This window comes from Schistocerca serialis, chromosome 4 (assembly GCF_023864345.2).
Source record: "Schistocerca serialis cubense isolate TAMUIC-IGC-003099 chromosome 4, iqSchSeri2.2, whole genome shotgun sequence".
In the NCBI taxonomy this organism is placed as follows: Eukaryota; Metazoa; Arthropoda; class Insecta; order Orthoptera; family Acrididae; genus Schistocerca; species Schistocerca serialis.
In genome coordinates, this window is record NC_064641.1 from 246,645,243 (window position 1) to 246,665,022 (window position 19,780).

Genomic DNA, 19,780 nt, shown 5'->3' on the forward strand with positions numbered 1-19,780 from the left:
CGACTTAATTCGACTACATTCCATGGTCCTCAAATTGCTTTTGTTGATGTTCATCTTGTATCCTCCTTTCAAGACACTGTCAATTCCGTTCAACTGCTCTTCCAAGTCCTTTGCTGTCTCTGAGAGAATTACAATGTCATCGGCGAACCTCAAAGTTTTTATTTCTTCTCCATGGATTTTAATACCTACTCCGAACTTTTCTTTTGTTTCCTTTATGCTTGCTCAATATACAGATTGAATAACATTGGGGATAGGCTACAACCCTGCCTCATTCCCTTCCCAATCACTGCTTCCCTTTCATACCCCTCGACTCTTATAACTGCCATCTGGTTTCTGTACAAATTGTAAATAGCCTTTCGCTCCCTGTATTCGACCCCTGCCACCCTTAGAATTTGAAAGAGAGTATTCCAGTCAACATTGTCAAAAACTTTCTCTAAGTCTACAAATGCTAGAAACGTAGGTTTGCCTTTCCTTAATCTTTCTTCTTCTAAGATAAGATGTAAGGTCAGTATTGCCTCACGTGTTCCAACATTTCTGATCTTCCCCGAGGTCGACTTCTACCAGTTTTTCCATTCGTCTGTAAAGAATTCGCATTAGTATTTTGCAGCTGTGACTTATTAAACTGATAGTTCGGTAATTTTCACATCTGTCTACATCTGCTTTCTTTGGGATTGGAATTATTATATTCTTCTTGAAGTCTGAGGGTATTTCGCCTGTCTCATACATCTTGCTCGCCAGATGGTAGAGTATTGACATGGCTGGCTCTCCCAAGGCCGTCAGTAGTTCTAATGGAATCTATTCTACTCCTGGGGCCTTGTTTCGACTCAGGTCTTTCAGTGGTCTGTGAAACTCTTCACGCAGTATCGTATCTCCCATTTCGTCTTCATCTACATCCTCTTCCATTTCCATAGTATTGTCCTGAAGTACATCGCCCTTGTATAGACCCTCTATATACCTCTTCCACCTTTCTGCTTTCCCTTCTTTGCTTAGAACTGGGTTTCCATCTTAGCTCGTGATATTCATACAAGTGGCTCTCTTTTCTCCAGAGGTCTCTTTAATTTTCCTGTAGGCGGTATCTATCTTACCCCTCGTGAGATAAGCCTCTACATCCTTACATTTGTCCTCTAGCCATCCCTGCTTAGCAATTTTGCACTTACTTCGTGGAAAAGTGGAGTATCGAAAGAGTGCGCCTGGCTGCGCTGCTCTTCTCGCAGTACCAGTTTCCTTTGAGAAAGACGGCCGCGGCAGATTTTGCAGTCGGCTGATCGTGTTGGCGGCCGAGTTGACTTGCCCCTCGGTGTGAGGCGAGGCGCGCGTTAAGCCGCAGGCTGGACCCGCCGTGCGGGCACCGGCGCACAAAGGCAGGAAGCGGAGGGCGGCGCGTGAGCCGCATTGCCTACCCGGCCCCGGCTCCCCTCGGCCCTCGTCCCGGCGCTATTCGTGCGTGTGTCGCTGCTGCACCGCGGTGAACGGGCCATCCCAACCACGTCGCTGTTGGCAAATCACGACACGTCGAAGCGTGCGCTGCGGGGAAAGCGTTCTCGCCGCATCTCGTGTCATCTGCAGTTGTCGCAGTCACCTGCTGATTCCGATGCACGATGCACATAAAAAAAAGAAAGAAAAAAATACTGGCCAGGTGCGAGTAAGACTCGCACACAGAGCTTTCCGTACAAGATTATTTTTATACTCTGTTCATCCATTCCGGGAACAGGGAATCTGTTATCGGCATTGATACTGGCAAGATATCGGTTCCAGGGATTCCAATACTTTAGAGAATGGTTTAATTTCAGTGACATGAAGGCTGTATACGTGGAAGAGGCTTGGAGACACTGGGAGGTTTCAGATAGATTATGTAATGATAAGACAGAGATTTAGAAACCAGATTGTTAATTGTAATACATTTCTCGGGGCAAGTGTGACTTTGACCGCAATCTATTGGTTCTGAACTGTAGATTAAAACCGAAGAAACTGCAAAAAGGTGGGAATTTAAGGAGATAGGACGTGGATGAACTGAAATAGCCAGAGGTTGTAGAGAGTTTCAGACAGGGCATTAGGAAACGATTGACAAGAATGGGGGAAAGAAATGCAGTAGAAGAAGAATGGGTAGCTTTGAGAGATGAAATAGAGAAGGCAACAGAGGACCTAGTAGGTAAAAAGACGAGGGCTAGTAGAAATCCTTGGGTAACAGAAGAAATATTGAATTTAATTGATAAAAAGAGAAAATATAAAAATGCAGTAAATGAAGCAGGCAAAAAGGAATACAAATGTCTCAAAAATAAGATCGACAGGAAGTGCAAAATGGCTAAGCAGGGATGGCTACAGGACAAATGTAAGAATGTAGAGGCAAGATAGATACTGCCTACAGGAAAATTAAAGAGACCTTTGGAGAAAAGGGAACCACTTGTCTGAATATCAAGAGTTCAGATGTAAATCCAGTTCTAAGCAAAGAAGGGAAAGCAGAAAGGTGGAGGGAGTATATAGAGGGGCCTATACAAGGGTGATGTACTTGAGGACAATATTATGGAAATAGAAGAGGATGAAGATGAAGATGAAATGGCAGATACGATACTGCGTGAAGAGTTTGACAGAGCACTGAATGACCTGAGTCGAAACAAGGCCCGGGAGTAAACAACATTCCATTAGAACTACTGACGGCCTTGGGAGAGCCAGTCCTGACACAACTCTACCATCTGGTGAGCAAGATGTATGAGACAGCCTAAATACCACCAGACTTCAAGAAGAGCACAGTAATTCCAATCCCAAACAAAGCAGGTGTTGACAGACGTGAAAATTTCCGATTGGAAAACTTTTAGAAGCCGAACTCGCGGAAGATCAGTTTGGATTCCGTAGAAATGTTGGGACACGTGAGGCAATACTGACCCTACGACTTATCTTAGAAGATAGATTAAGGAAAGGGGAATCTACATCTCTAGCATTTGTAAATTTAGAGAATGCTTTTGACAGTGTTGACTGGAATATTCCCTTTCAAATTCTGAAGGTGACAGGGGTCGAATACAGGGAGCGAAAGGCTATTTACAATTTGCACAGAACCAGACTGCAGTTATAAGAGTCGAGAGGCATGAAAGGGAAGCAGTGGTTGGGAAGGGAGTGAGACAGGGTTGAAGCCTCTCCCCGATGTTATTTAATCTGTATATTGAGCAAGCAGTAAAGGAAACAAAAGAAAAATTTGGAGAAGGAATTAAAATCCATGGAGAAGAAATAAAAACTTTGAGATTTGCTGATGTCATTATAATTCTGTCAGAGATAGCAAAGGACTTGGAAGAGCAGTTGAACGGAATGGACCGTGTCTTGAAAGAAGGATGTAAGATGAACACCTACAAAAGCAAAACGAGGATAATGGAATGTAGTCGAATTGAATCAGGTGACGCTGAGAGAATTATTAGGAAATGATATACTTAAAGTAGTAGATGAGTTTTGCTATTTGGAGAGCAAAATAACTGATGATGGTCGAAGTAGAGAGGATATAAAATGTAAACTGGCAATGGCAAGGAAAGCGTTTGTGAAGAAGAGAATTTTAACATCGAGTATAGATTTAAGTGTCAGGAAGTCGTTTCTGAAAGTATTTGTATGGAGTGTAGCCATGTATGGAAGTGAAACATGGACAATAACTAGTCTGGACAAGAAGAGAATAGGAGCTTTCGAAATGTGGTGTTACAGAAGAATGCCGAAGATTAGATGGGTAGATCATATAACTAATGAGGAGGTATTGAATAGGATTGGGGAGAAGAGAAGTTTGTGGCACAACTTGACTAGAAGAAGGGATCGGTTGGTAGGATATGTTCTGAGGCATCAAGGGATCACCAATTTAGTATTGGAGGGTAGCGTGGAGGGTAAAAATCGTAGAGGGAGACCAAGACATGAGTACACTAAGCAGATTCAGAAGGATGTAGGTTGCATTAGGTACTGGGAGATGAAGAAACTTGTACAGGACAGAGTAGCATGGAGAGCTGCATCAAACCAGTCTTTGGACTGAAAGTCACGCGGGAGGCAGGCGACCATTATTATAACAATCAGTAGTTCTCCATTTAGGCTTACTAATCTGTGGTTGTTTGTTTCAGATACGACTTGAAACGCCATATTCATGTGCACTTAATAGCTGCTGGATATCTGATAATGTATGAATTCCGATATGCATCATTCGAGCAATAAAGTCATTCCCTGCCTAATGTTTGACTTTTACCATAGCCATCTAGTCAGTCTGAATGCAGAACTACTGATTTGTTTAATTTCAAGTTTGACGTTGGATAATAAATGGCAAAAGAATACTTTTCTTGTGATATAATTACAAATTATCCATTCTCGTATTTTTTCCGTTGCTTTTACTGTGAAAAATTGCTGCTTGCTAAATTTAATGATTCTTGGCCAACGGGAAGTACCTTGTAGGTTTTGGCGATTGAGTTTGTTAGTTTTAAAATATGTGACATAAATGGCCATATCTTTAGACAGCATTAACTTACAAGCTTTAATTTTGTGCACCACGAAGGGACCATAGATCTCAGTGTGTGACATAAATTTTAGTTTGATACGTGTATCCGTTCCTGAGGAAAAGATTTTTAACAGTCGGACAGACAGACAGACAGACGGACGGATGGATGGGTAGATGGATGGATGACGGACGGACTACAGAGTGATCCTGTAAGCGTTTCGTTTTTACCGACTGAAGCACGGAACCCTAAAAGTGTGCCAGGGATGATCCCAGGAACCACATTGCTGGTGGTCTATGAGTGGTGTCCTAATTATTTGCCAATGAACGCCCAATTCTTCAAAGAATCGGACTCCCATCTACAAAACAGCTTCAAACGTCTGATTGTTTTACAACTGAGTCAGTGTGTTAAATATTTGACTTCAAGCATGTAGGGAAGAAAAGTTCAGGAAAGGTTTGGAGTTACGCTTGAAGTTTGTTGGGAGTCGCTAAGTTCTCTCATACCCAAATACTGGAAGAATACTGCGCTCGCTGGTGATACACCGCGTCCTGTACTCGTCCATCGCGGCGCTCGGGGTCACGCCACAAAGTTTTGACACCTGATGGTGGGCATTAAGAGCCAGAAACCGACCGTGTTTTAAATAAAAAGAACCTTACAACTGAAGCGGTTTTTTTCAACCTCTGGAATACAGTCAGGGTATTTGCGCAACGTCAGTTACCCTGCCTCAAGACAAACATACAGTTTCTAATTGTAAAACATGTCGTACTGCGTTAAATTTGTAACTTAACATTATGCTTCTTAACCGTCGATTACTAATACCTCGTAAAATTTGCGATTGCAGTTGGTACCAATTCGCTGTACGCGCCAATCTCCTATTGTCAGTATAGGATGTAGAATAGGACATTTTGTAGTTATTTTGTATGTGACATACCATTGGAGACCTTATAATTGTAACTGACTAGTGCATAAACTATAAATTGTGATGACCTTTGAATAAAACATGGAGTAGTAGAATTTACTATGGTTTAACAATGTAACATCCCCCTCTCCTTTAGTGTTCTAGGGTTAAATTCGGTCAGTATTTACATGAAATGTTGAAAATCAAATTTTCATTGTCCTTCGAAGCCATTAGCAACCTGCAACTGTAGATTTTCTTTTGTATTTCTTCTCTGGCGATTAGAACAATAAACTTATGTTTAATCCCATTTTTTTAATTTCTGTGTGATCTTTCACGTTTCCTCGGCCTGACATAAATAATGTGCTCCCAGGTGTAATGCCGAATTCATAATTCCGTTTCATGCACAATATTTCGATGATCGACCGAGCGTTTCTTCAGGTGCTGCGAGCTGTTTGGCGTACTCGCTGCCTGGTCTCAAACCAGTTGGTGTCACAGTGCTATTAGTAGCCGAGTTCGACACCCGTTTTATGAACATTTGTTTTTAAGAGCCCGTTATTTTGTGAAAAGCACATTCTTTCTGCCTGTAAAGGAAACACGACGCGACTCGTATCCTGACGCAAACGCAAAGTTTCTGGCACAACGTAATTAAGGAGCCTGCTGAAGTAAAAATGTCGGTAAACCTGATAACAATGACAGAGATTTCAATTTAAACAATATTTTGATTAAGATCTCGCCCGCCATCTCATCCAGCAGAGATGGAAACCTTGAGAGAAGGAATTCATGGAATAATGATATGGATTCTGAAAAACAAAACTAGTCGAACTCGGCTATTAAACAGCGGCGCTATACCAGCAATATTTCTGTCAACCGAATGAACAACATAACAGATATGGATGGAGGACTGCAGGACGATATTGTTATTGGCTTTGTCAGCGCCAGTGGCTTTGGGACAAAGTGCCCAGTGCTACAAAACTAATCAGCAAATAAATCTAACCGTACTAAGAGTCATAGGAATGGTGGCCAACGGTCTTCTACTAATAATAGCAAATACGTTACCACAGGTTAGGCACCGCTCCACCACACCGCGGCACATACAAAGGAAGAATAACAGTGCTCTACAACGAAAGGATACCAACCGTTAGGTTAGATTTACGAGCACAGTTTTCCGATATCCAGGCAATCCACCTTGAAATGAAAACTCGCATTTATAGAGAACTGCACCTAATAAAAATATGTGTACCACAACATGAGAAATAGCCGTTCCAATACCTACATTACGACTGGTCACTGGGACATTTCATAATCATGGGCAGTCTACGTAATTGCAAAATTAGAAATATTTGGAGACTCCAGAAACAACAGAAATAGCACTAACAGCGTTACTTGAACACAACACAAACGGCATGACGCTCCTTCCCAACGCATCTACCTTCCTCTATCATGCAAGAACATGCACTCCTAACTATTATACAGTATGTCCCTCCTATGGGTCGTCAGGTGCATTTACTCTGGTGCTTCAGCAGGTATTTGCAGTTTCGTTCTTGCAATGTGCATCTGAAGCAGACGAAACAGATACTACTCTCAAGCGACGCCTAATTTCGACGGAGAGCGTCGGCTGTTTCCTGTTACAAACAAATTGGTTCTTTAAAACTGAATTTTACGAGCCCATTTGAAAGAGCGGCCCCAAATTGGTCTAGTGCGATATTCGTTTTATCGGTGTTTATTAACAAGGACAGTGAAATACGAAGAACGACGAGTACTACAGCAGCGATTGAGCGGCGCTCCTGCAAGGCAGTAGCAGTCGACACGGGCCAGCGTAGTACCATCACTTCTGGAGTGCTGGTTATTCTTCGTGTTTTACAGTCGTCGTTAATACACTACTGGCCATTAAAATTGCTACACCAAGAAGAAACGGAGATGATAAACGGGTATTCATTGGACAAATGTATTATACTAGAACTCACATGTGATTACATTTTCACGCAATTTGGGTGCATAGATCCTGAGAAATCAGTACCCAGAACAACCACCTCTGGCCGTAATAACGGCCTTGATACGCCTGGACATTGAGTCAAACAGAGCTTGGATACCACAGTTCATCGAGAGTAGAGGCTGGCGTATTGTGACGAGCCAGTTGCGCGGCCACCATTGACCAGACGTTTTCAACTGGTAAGAGATTTGGAGAATGTGCTGTCCAGGGCAGCAGTCGAACGTTTTCTGTATCCAGAAAGGCCCGTACAGGACCTGCAACATGCGGTCGTGCATTATCCTGCTGAAATGTAGGGTTTCACAGGGATCGAATGAAGGGTAGAGCCACGTGTCGTAACACATCTGAAATGTAACGTCCACTATTCAAAGTCCCGTCAATGCGAATAAGAGGTGACCGAGACGTGTAACCAGTGGCACCCCATACCATCACGGCGGGTGATACGCCAGTATGGCGATGACGAACACACGCTTCCAATGTGCGTTCACCGCGATGTCGCCAAACACGGATGCGACCATCATAATGCTGTAACAGAACCTGGATTCATCCGAAAAAATGACGTTTTGCTATTCGTGCACCCAGGTTCGTCGTTGAGTACACCATCTCAGGCGCTCCTGTCTGTGATGCAGCGTCAAGGGTAACCGCAGCCATGGTCTCCGAGCTGATAGTTCATGCTGATGCAAACGTCGTCGAACTGTTCGTGCAGATGGTTGTTGTCTTGCAAACGCCCCATCTGTTGACTCAGGGATCGAGACGTGGCTGCACGGTCCGTTACAGCCATGCGGATAAGATGCCTGTCATCTCGACTGCTAGTGATACGTGGCCGTTGGGATCCAACACGGCGTTCCGTGTTACCCTCCTGAACCCACCGATTCCATATTCTGCCAACAGTAATTGTATCTCGACCAGCGCGAGCAGCAGTGTCGCGATACGATAAACCGCAATCGCGATAGGCTACAATCCGACCTTTATCAGAGTCTGAAACGTGATGGTACGCATTTCTCCTCCTTACACGAGCAATGCCGGTCAACAGCTGTTTGTGTATGAGAAATCGGATTGAAACTTTCCTCATGTCAGCACGTTGTAGGTGTCGCCACCGGCCCTAACCTTGTGTGAATGCTCTGAAAAGCTAATCATTTGCATACCACAGCATCTTCTTCCTGTCGGTTAAATTTCGCGTATGTAGCACGTCATCTTCGTGGTGTAGCAATTTTAATGGCCAGTAGTGTACATATCAATAAAACTTATATTGCAGTAGACTAATTTGGGACCGCGCTGTTGAATGGGCACATAATATTCCGATTTAAAAATCATTTTGTTGTGTACAGGAGACTAACCGGCGCTTTCCTCGATGCTGGGCGTCGCATGAAAGAGGCGAGCAGTATTTGTTTGGGCTAACTTCAACTATACTTCACAAAAAAGAATCTGCGATATCTGTCGAAACACCAGAGAAACTGCATATGACGACTGTTGCGAGACACACCCTGTATATGCGAAAGTGCTGTCTATGTTTACCTTATCCAACCATGTGCAGGAGACAGCTTAGGGAGCAACCATCTGCCCCTAATAACAACACATTTGGCGACATCCAACAGATGAAAACAGAAAAGATATCATAGATGTTAAGAACCTGGATGTTAAGAAATACGAAGAGGAACCACATCTACACAGATACTCCGCAAGCCACTGTATTGTGCGTGGCGGAGGGTACTCTGTATCATTACTGGTTATTTCCTTTCCTGTTCCACTCGCAAATAGAGCCAGGGGAAAAACGACTGTCTATATGCTTCCAGATAAGCCCTAATTTCTCGTATCTTATGCTCGTGGTCCTTGCGTAATATAGGTTGGCAGCAGTAGAATCGCTCGGCAGTCACCTTCAAATTCCGGTTCTCTAAATTATCTCAATAGTGTTCCTCGAAAAGAAATACAAAAATCTAATAAGAAGTCTTCCACAAAGTCAAGAAATTACAAGATGTCGGAGAACACAACGAAGAAATTATACGAACAATATCACCAACAGCATCCGAAAATACTCCAGTAAAGATAATAAAACCACATGCAGACAGGATCCCAAAAAGAATATTTAACTCAACAAAAGAAAGAAAGAAAGACGAACCTACAAACTATTTAAACTAACATTAGTTTGCGAATACAAAAGGGAATGGAACCAACTCATCAAGCTGGTTAGCAACGCCAATGAGAATCCCGAGCCGAAACATGGGCTGAGGTAACGAGAAACCTTCGCGACAAACAAGTGGGTACTCGTCACACATTTAGAAATCTTACTATAATCCGGCACAACCACAATCCCCTCTTATCACGAATTTAACATAGTAACAGACAACAAACTAAAGGCAAATATTTTCGTGGAAGAATTATAAAACATACAAAACTTCCCCAAAGACCCAAACTTCGACGCATGACATAAAGAAATAGTCAGACAAAAACTAAAAATACTTTAACAGAGATTAATCGCTCCCGCAGAAAAGGAAGCAGCTCTCACAGCTGAAATAACTATCAGAGAAACTGCTCCAACGGTATCATATCAGACGATTACTCTGTTTCCTGTAATAGGCAAATGCTTCGCGATAAACATTAATGACTGATTCAGTACATTCGCCGAAAAAGCTATCATCATACTGAATTACCAAGCGGGATTCCGGAAGTGGGCTGCTGCTCCATCGTCGATCCTACAGTGCAAGTACGTATCGGTGTAAGAGGAGGCCTCAACATTCTGAACTATGCTTCCCAAGTGGAAGAAAGAAAACACGGCGTCAACATGCGCGGCCTTATCTACGGCGAACAGAACGAGTTGATTTTTCACAATATCTGTACAGAATCCATGTTGATTTTTATAGAGCATAGTTTCGGTCTCCAAAAACACTCGTAATGCCAGAGCATGAAACATCTTCCACTGTGCTACAACAGTTTCACCTCTAACAGTATAAGCGAATAATTATGTGCATCTGTCGGACGATCCCTGTTGAACCCGAAAATATCTGCTCTTTTTTTTCTAGTCGCGTGGTGTCCTCCTTTGCTCAAGCGACCCACGATAAATTGCTGTTTGAAAGGAAGTAAGCTACTTTGCGTAATCTGTGTAGTCGCACAGGTATCTCGCTTCGTCCTGTTGCCTTTCCGTCGCTGAGCGATCGTAATAGCTTTTGTATTTCGTACGTCTACCATTTCGATGTTGTATAATGATTGAAAGGAGGCAGAAACATACCTTCGGTGTCCTGCGACCCTGGAGAAAACTGCCAAAACTGCTCCCCCCCCTCCTCCTCCTGCAACACTATCTACCTGCAATTTTTGCTGCCTATCATTAAAAAAAATTAATTCGGAATTCTGGGTAGATTTCATAAAAATGAAGCACTGCCAAGCTGACTGCCCAGTGAGATTTGATACGAGGATTACTTGGGTTAAGCGTTTAGCAAAAAACATGAAGATTTTCGGTGGTTTGGCATGTCGTAGTTCATTCGCACTAGAATAACAACATAACTGCTAATACACAAGTAAGGCCTTACTTTCAGTAGTCTTACGACATACATGCTTGAGCAGTGCATCCAATGAATGACGACAGAGCATAAGATTGTTTATGCGATGGTTCAACGTAGACGAACAGCATATATTTGTCTATGGGCACCACGAACGGCAGCTTCCGTGATATTATTAATTAGTCACAGAAGTCTTATTCGTAAATTCTCTTTTATTTACACAGCAGTTCGAACCACCTGAAACTGTAGAGCAGCAAAAGTATTGGCTAGAGGCGCAAATAAATTTTATACCATATTACCTCCATCTTTTTTGCTTGCTTGCTTCCTCCACCGCCGCTTCCTCACTAGCCCTCAATCGACAGAAAACGGCAAAAATAGGAAGCCTTCCGTAACACGAAATATCTGCTTCAGTGATATCCTACAGTACCTTAGCGAAGGGACAGCCCTGAAACCATAACAAAAAAAAAAGCAGCAGTTCCATTGTCGAACATGGCAAGCTGTGTAGGCACTATCTGTGAGAACCTAGCGTGCTGTTCTCACACAGACCATGGTAGCAATAGACGTGTGTTCAGTAGCAGTCGTTTCTTTATGATGCTACGTGGATGAAATGGCACTGTAGAAATGACACTGTACGAAAGTTGTTCGTTTACAGTCTTGGGTGGAGGGTAAGGCTTCTTCTCTCAGGCAGAGGATAGGAATTCTCCCATGTAATTCTTAAACAGTTTTTCGTTTATTCCTGGTAAGTTTCTGCGCCCATTCTGTGCCTGCGCCCTCGGCGGAGGCCTATCTCGCCATGCCCTCGGTACGGCCCTGGAAGAAAGAACCGTATTACGAGTTTCCCCCGTGAAAAAAAATTACATAACTGAATTCATTACATCAGCCTTCTCTCTGTCATCTTCTGTTTCAGTGCCGGTACAGTCACTGAACGACTAATAGATCCTCTGACTGACTTCAATCAAACCAGAGCTTGTTTGGGTATTTAATCATGACGGTTGGCAAAATTTCACTTTCGAATTCTTTGAACGGTCGTGACAATCTTATTCTCATTGTGGCTTTGTTCAGATTTTGTTTGTCTCTAATGATCTCGTCGACGACGGGGCATTAAACTCTGATCTTCCTTTCCTTTTTGTTTATAATCGGGGCTTTGACTTCGTTTAAATATGTGAAGATGCTGTGTTTGCTTTTGTAGCAAGTTTCTAACACCGCGACTGAACTACGGTGGGTCTTTTACACCGTTCAGAAGTTTTCTCGGTACATAGTAATCTAAAGGGTATTGTACAATGCTTTTGAATTTTGTTTGTGCTCCACTTCTTCGGCTTCATATTTGAATATTTGGTTTGGTCTACTTACTTGTTTTGCATTTTTTTCCTGCCGCTCTAGCTAAGAAAAAATATATACGTGTTTTTCCTAACATTTCTGGATTGACTGATGCTTTAATAGTCGAATGAACACTTGGCACCCTCCTCAAAGTTACCGATTCGAAAAGTTCTTTAGGTACTAGTTGGTCTAAGTTGCCGTCACGAGGCAGTTCTCTTAACTGTCTGCTGGATGTAATTTTTGGGCAAGACATTTAAGAACCATTTCACGCGAATCCTTATCTGTGGCACCAGTTTTAATCGGAAATGAACGACCGTTGTAACTGTTAAGTAGACGAGAGGGTGAAATTTTGAGTCTGGTCACGGAGCAGTCATGCTCTGGTAGCACAATTGGATAAGAGCGGTGCCAGCAGAAGAGAGGGGTCCAACTCGGAATCCTACAGCGACAACAGCTTCTTTTGTATCTCCCTCTGTTTTGATAAGGGCAAGGGGGCGAGTTATCAGATGGAAAACAGCAGTTTTGACAGTTGTTAGAAAACAATGGGAGTAGTTCTCCTTCACACGTCGAAGTATGTACATTTTTATTTGTAGGATGTGTAGCAGAGAAGTGTTAATTATAAGCTCAAAAGATTATAGTTTCGTAATTGATTTTTGTATGATTGCAACATTTGTACACTGAAATCTAGAGCAATCAAAGCAAAATAGCAAAGCCCGTTGATATAGTGGAGTACCGTGCAATAATTTTTTTCTGTATTTGAAGGTGAACAGAGGTGCAACAGTCCGTGCTGAGTTGGTGGAAATGTACGGCAACACCACACCTTCATATGACAAAAATAGCATAGAAACCAGGAATCACAACAGAAGTGGCGAAAGATCGGCGTATGAGAATAGAGGTGATAGTGGAAAAGTGAAAATCAGTCATGGATCAGTTTCCAGCATCCTGCACGACATTTTGAACATGGAAAACGTCGCCGCCCGCTGGGATTCGCGAGTGCGCACACATTCAGAAAGCCCGCAGAAATGTTGCAGCCGTGTCAGGGCAGTCTAAATCAGGGGTTTCCGTTTCCTCTGGCGGAACACTTTGAAGATGCTTACACTTTGATGGAACACCTTTATTGTGAAGGTTAATAAAACTTTAAAAATGAAAAAAAACTTGTTTTATCTAGTGAGTTCCAATTTAAAATCATAACTAATAAAACGGAAGTCATAATAAAATTTAAAAATGTATCGTCAAAATGTCGAAAAATAAAAACGCCAGTTATTAATAGTTTTTCGCGGAACACTTACTTCATGCGGAACATCAGTGCTCCACGGAACACAGTGAGGTAACATTGGTGTAGGTGACTTCGTTTGCCGCCTTATCGTCATGGACGATTGTATCAACATGATGCCGAGACAAAGGAGCAAGTAAGCAGTGGAGACGTGTGATTTCACTACAGCCGAAGATAGCGAAGAACCCACCATCATTGGGCAAAATGATGCTGAGTGTTTTCTTGGGATTGACTTGGAGTGGGGCCTAGTGCCAACAGATTATTCTCGTTAAGAGTAAATCATCACAGATGCATACTAACGAATTATCTTTAGCAGGTTACGAGACGCTGCCAAGATGAAGAGTCGCTAGGAGCTGTCCTAGAGATGTTTCTGCTCCACGACAACAGCACAGCTCATTTCGCACGGGACACATTCGTGCATCCCACTTTTATGGGATATCAAATTTTGCCTCGCCCATCTTATTATACTGATATGTACCTAATGACTTTTCCACTTTCCTCGGGTGAAGAAATCATTGCATGGCAAGCGTTTCTAGAATGAAGGCGACGTGATTTTCGAGGTGGAAGGTTTTCTTAACAGCCAAAATGTAGACGTTTACAGCCAAGCTCTCCACGAAGTCATCACTTTGGATACAGAGTGTACTGACAGACTAACACCAGTACCAAGTTTCATGGTCGAAATTTGGTTTTTCGATATGATAATTAAAACTTCTACCACTCCTCGTATACGTCATCCCATTCTCTTCGTGGAAGTTCTACGATACGTCTCCTTGGCAAGGTCGTTCTTGTGTTGCAGATCTAAAAGAAAACAGATTGAAGATGGTCTGAAGTGGATTAGAAAGTTCTCAGAAAGCAAAGAGAGCTTTATCGCAGATTTATGAGAAGTCAAAGTCATGTTGACAAACGAAATCTGAGCGAAACCAAAATCGGCGTAAATAGAGCAATGCGTGAAGTGTTAAATCAATTCGAAAGTAAAAACTGATTTACGGATCGATGTGACGGAAAAGCCTAAGAAATTTCGTTTTCACTTAAAGTCAGTAAACGAATCGAAATTAACTACACAGTCGTTCGGCGGTCGTATCGACACGGAAACGGAAAACGACGGAGTAGGTCGAAATACCGATTTCAGTGTTCCGAAATTACGTCTCTGCGCAGGACCGTAATACGATTCGTACTTTCAATCACCGTATGATTCACGATGTGGCATTTACTGAGGTAAGTGATAGTAGAAAACTAAATCTACTAAAATCGCTCATTGGAGGAAAGGCAGATGAATCTGACGAAATACAGTGCTTTGGCGATCCAGCACAAGCGGAACAAAAATTAACCCGTACTCTTACTTCGCAGTGCGATTCCACCCCCATCCCCCTCCAGACTAGCAACAGCAATGTGGAAAAAAAAAAGGGTCCCGTGCGTATTTCTGTAGTAAATGGAGTCTGAAGAACGGTAATTTGGCACTGCTAATCACATGTACCACAAGTAACTTCATTCAAAACGTTCTATCAGTCCTTCCCAGTTGGTTTCGCCTTAGAATATTCGAGTTGGAGAGTTCGATTCCATGTCTGGCTGCAATATCTTTCATTTGCTAATTTTAACCTGGGTGACATTGCACGAATTTGGCTTCTTAATTGTTGTATTTACGGCGCGTCTTATATAAAGACCGTACAATTTCTAGTGCTAACACAGAAATGAGAGTACAGTCGTTTTATTATTCCACTCTTTAAGACGTTTTTGCCTTTGAACGTTTACCTGTTTTATTACGACGCACTGCACCTCTCCATGCTCCCGGTCTAGTTACGTTATTTGCATCTTGCGTGGAGTATAGTTGCAGCTTCTCGCTATGAAATGGAACGAATCAGATTTACAGTTACAGTACTACTCCTCAGCGAAAAATATGGCAATATACTAACCATTTCGATGACTGACTTTTTTTTCTTTTACACGCTTATAGTGGTTTAAAAGGGGGGGGGGACCAAACTGCTTGGTCATCGGTCCCCGCGTGTAGTGATTTGTAGTTAACGATATATATATATCTACTTACTTTGTGTTACTAGTTCGTTCTGTTCTCTATTAAATTCCTTACATGACTTGGGTTATCATAAACTGTGTTCCTTCCATTCTTCCTTCCCGGACAATAAGTAAACAGAAAATCTTAGTTGGTGAAGATATTTAAATCCTGGCCACACAAATGAAGAAGAAACAGTAGTTTTTTTTTTTTTCAATCACAGAACTTATATTTTTCAGTTGAAGAAAACCAGTTTACACAAACGCCTCGCGAGCGGTGTGGTTGGTTATATACAATTAATGCACCACTCGGAATAAGTGACTATGTTTTTTTGTTCACTATAGAACTTAACAGGTCATCAGTCTGTTAGAACTTAAAAGAACTACTTAAACCTAACATCACACACATCCATGCCCGAGGCAGGATTCGAACCTGCGACCGTAGCAGGCGCGCGGTTCCGGACTGAAGGGCCTAGAACCGCTCGGCCACCACGGCCGGCATAAGTGAGTATGGCATAGTAGTAAATACAGTCGAAGGCTGCCAGTTCGAAAGTGTGAGGAGCTACATTTTATTTATTTTCACATATTTTCAGTTTCCTTTAATTAAACGTAAAATTATTTTCTTACATGTCAGTTGAAAAGCGGGATTATTATATGAAAATTGGAGCAAGAATAAATCAAAAACGCTTTGTCACTAAAGTGGAAGGACGAGCTCAAATGAAGATAGGCGAAGTCGTTATTTCAAAAAATGGTTCAAATGGCTCTTAGCACTATGGGACTTAACATCTATGGTCATCAGTCCCCTAGAACTTAGAACTACTTAAACCTAACTAACCTAAGGACATCACACAACACCCAGTCATCATGAGGCAGAGAAAATCCCTGGCCCCGCCGGGAATCGAACACGGGCGCGGGAAGCGAGAACGCTACCGCACGACCTGGAGCTGCGGACTCGTTATTTCAAGCAGCAAACGAAATGTAACCGTTATGTAACTAAAAGAAAGTATTGACATACAACTGCACACAGTTGTTAAACGTAGGTATCTCTATCTCTAAGCTACGTCCTCTGCTGTTCAACCAGCGTGCCAGTGCATAACACATTGAAGTCCAGTGGTAGCTGGCAGAACATGACTTGGCGGACACTCTTGTTGTAAATACCGTTGCGGGCGACCTTTAACTTGTTATGTAAATTGATGGAAGAGGGGGCAGAAAGGAAATGGAAGGGAAGGAACTAATGATATCAGCTGCCTTAGGACCTTGTGCGGAATCAGCGGCGACGAGTGAAACTGTGTGCCGGACCGAGACTTGAGCTCAGGATCTCCTGCTTATTAGGCAATTGCGTTAACCACTGCGCCACCTGGACACAGTAGTGTTTATCGCACATGCGTGGACTATCTCGGGACGCTACCCAACCGACTCACATTTCCACCTAGCGCCACCTATCTGCAGCCCCCGTCCATGTACTCCACGCTCGCTGATTTTGAATTCTCGCTAGAGGTCGAACGTAAATGTGCTACCACATTGGAGGTTGTGGATTCATTGCCCATCGGGGCGAATCAGTTATATGAATGCGTGGTGTCTTTGCTTCCGTTGATTGGCGGAGCTGTCATCTGCACTCAGGTGATTCATGTGAAAAGGTTTGCGACGTGATTATGGCCGCACGACGGGAATTAACAGACCTTGAACGGGGAGTGGTAGTTGGAGGTAGAGGCATGGGACTTTGCATTTCGAAAATCGTTAGTGATTTCGATATTCCGAGATCAACAGTGACAAGAGTGTGGCGAGAATACCAAATTCCAGGCACAACCTGTCACCACGGACAGCGTAGTGACTGACGGCCTTCACTTAATGACTGAGAGCAGTAGCCTTTACATAGAGTTGTCAGTGCTAACAGACAAGCAACACTGCATCAAATAACCACAGCAATTGGTATGGGACGTACGAGGAACGTACCCGTTAGGTCTGTGCAGAGAAATTTGGCGTTAACGTGCTATGGCAGTATACGACCAACGCGAGTGCCTTTGCTAACAGCACATTACCTGCAGCACCTTTCTGAAGCTCATGACCGTACCAGTTGGACCTTAGACGACTGGAAAACCATTGCGTGATCAGATGAGACCCGATTTCAGCTGGTATGAGCTGAGGTAGGGTTCGAGTGTGGTGTAGACCCCACAAAGTCATGGACCCAAGCTACCACTGTGCAAGCTGGTGGTGGCTCCACAATAGTGTGGGTTGTGTTTACGTGGAATGGACTGGGTCCTCTGGTCTATCTGAAAGGATGATTGAGGAAATGGTTATATTTGGCCACTTGGAGATTATTTGCAGCCATTCATGGACTTCCTGTTCCCAAACAACGATGGAATTTTTATGGATGGGCCACAGTTGTTTGCGATTGGTTTGAAGAACGTTCTGGACAGTTGGAGCGAGTGATTTGGCCGTCGAGTTCGCCCAATATGAATTCCATTGAACATCTATGGAACTTAATCAAGTGGTTCAAATGGCTCTGAGCACTATGGGACTCAACATCTGAGGTCATAAGTCCCCTAGAACTACTTAAACCTAACTAACCTAAGGACATCACACACATCCATGCCCGAGGCAGGATTCGAACCTGCGACCAGACTAGAGCACCTAGAACCTCACGGCCACACCGGCCGGCGGAACATAATCGAGAGGTCAGTTAGTGCACAAACTCCTGCACGGCTGTAGAGGCAGCATGGCTCAATATTTCTGCAGGGGACTTCCAACGACTTCCAGGTCACGTCGAGCTGCTGCACTTCAATGGACAAAACGAAGTCCGATGCGATATTAGGAGGTATCCCAAGACTTTTATCACCTCGGTGGACATTCATCCTCCAGCGGGAATCTAAAATTAGCGAGCATAGAGTTCATGGACATGCAGGTGGCGCTATTTGGGAATGTGAGTCGGCTGGGGAGTCTGCCGAAATAGTCCGCGCATTTGCGATAAATACTGTGTCGTCCAGATGGCGCAGTGGTTAAGGCGACTCCCCAGTAAGCAGGAGGTCCCAGGTTCGAGACCCAGTCTGAAACACATTTTCACTAATTATCACCGATTCTTCACAAAGTATCGATGCAGCTGATATCATGTCCGAAACACTAGACACCACGTATTCATATAATTATAATTTATTGCTGAACTCAACAAACATGCAACATATACAGCAAATAGCGAGCTTGTGTAGTGGAGCTATATGGTTTCTCCTTGGAATTTCTGTGAGACAGACAATCGCAATGCTGGTAGTACATGCATGTAGTAGCTGTATGTTGCTTTCAACATGCACATGTTCCTACGCAAGTAAAACGTCAGCTTATTGCCGGCCGGTGTGGCCGAGCGATTATAGGCGCTTCAGTCTGGAACCGCGCAACCTCTACGGTCCCAGGTTCGAATCCTGCCTCGGGCAGGATGTCCTTAGGCTAGTTAGGTTTAAGTAGTTCTAAATCTAGGGTACTGATTACCTCAGGTCTTAAGTCCCATAGTGCTCAGAGGCATTTGAGCCGTCAGCTTATTTCACTTTATTTTCTACTGTCGTTTTATACAGATACCAGTTACAAGATTTGAGGAAGTTGAATCCCGAACCACGTCGCTTGTCATTTCCAACCTACGAGCCCAAGCAGCAGTTTTCTGAAGACCTATTTCTAAAAACAGTCTACTTCAAACAACAAGGGAACCAGGTGAAAGCTCATCCACACTGTGAAGATAAACTTTTAATACACTTTGGTATTATAAGAGGGGATTTCAATAAGTAATGTACCAAATTTTTTTCCTCGACTTAGCCTTTAAAATGGCGTCTGTAACAGGAGTGCTTTCCAAGCAGAGAAAGCACTCCGTCTGCAGGCCGCAAGTGGTCCATCGGGACCATCCGACCGCCGTGTCATCCTCAGTTGAGGATGCGGATAGGAGGGGGGTGTGGTCAACACACTGCTCTCCCGGTCATTGTGATGGTTTTCTTTGACCGGAGCCGTTACTGTTCGGTCGGGTAGCTCCTCAGTTGGCATCACGAGGCTGAGTGAACCCCGAAAAATGGCAACAGCTCATGGCGGCCCGGATGGTCACCCATCCAAGTGCCGGCCACGCCCGACAGCGCTTAACTTCGGTGATCTGACAGGAACCGGTGTATCCACTGCGGCAAGCCGTTGCCTTTCCAAGCAGAGAACTATCATTGAATTTCTTTTGGCGGGAAACCTGAGCATCGCAGATATTCACAAGCGATTGCAGAATGGCTCCGAAGACCTGGCAGTGAACAAAAGCACGGTGAAGTCGTTGGGCGAGGCGTCTGTTATCGTCGCCTCAAGGTCGCGCAAGCGTGACCGATCTCCCTCAGACCGGCCGACCATACACAGCTGTGA

General features: G+C 43.5%; 1 protein-coding gene and 1 pseudogene across 1 annotated transcript in view; one reads left to right on the top strand and one right to left on the bottom strand.

Annotated features, from left to right (window-relative positions):
• LOC126473647 (liprin-beta-1) overlaps positions 1–19,780 on the top strand; it is a 955,354-nt gene that overhangs the window by 15,854 nt on the left and 919,720 nt on the right. The window lies entirely within an intron of this gene.
• Positions 19,456–19,572, bottom strand: LOC126475836 (5S ribosomal RNA; annotated as a pseudogene).